Below are 555 nucleotides of genomic sequence, written 5' to 3'. Positions count from 1 at the left end.
ATATATATATATATATATCATGCAATAATATCAAATTCAAATATAAATATAAATATACTAATATAATTTATATCTGAACGCGTGAGGAAATGTACTGGCAAACTAAAATATTTTGTACATTAATCTCTTAATTATATTATATAGTTGTGTGTGAAATTTTAATTGCAATTCAAACATATTGTCGTACATCGATGTTTACAAGGTTTGTTAGATATTTTTAAAAGATTTAGACTTCAAAATTTTAGTTTTCCATTTTGACAATATTTATAATATCATATAATAATAAATACTTCCTTTAATTTTATTCCCCATTATTGATAATATTATCTGTATATTGAGATTCTAAAAATTTATTTTTATATCGTAGTAAGCAAAATATGCAAGCGAAGCCATAGTCGCATAGGAAATGATGATTATATTAGTACTTACGTAATAACTACTAATCGGAAAGTATTTACTAACCACTCTAAAAACATTTAATAATCGAAACTTATTTTATATCTATATAAATTTTTATTACTAAAAATAATTCTTTTTTTCATATTTAAATATGTT

This window comes from Atta colombica, unplaced genomic scaffold (genome assembly GCF_001594045.1).
Source record: "Atta colombica isolate Treedump-2 unplaced genomic scaffold, Acol1.0 scaffold125, whole genome shotgun sequence".
Classification (NCBI taxonomy): Eukaryota; Metazoa; Arthropoda; class Insecta; order Hymenoptera; family Formicidae; genus Atta; species Atta colombica.
This window is presented reverse-complemented; position numbering follows the sequence as displayed.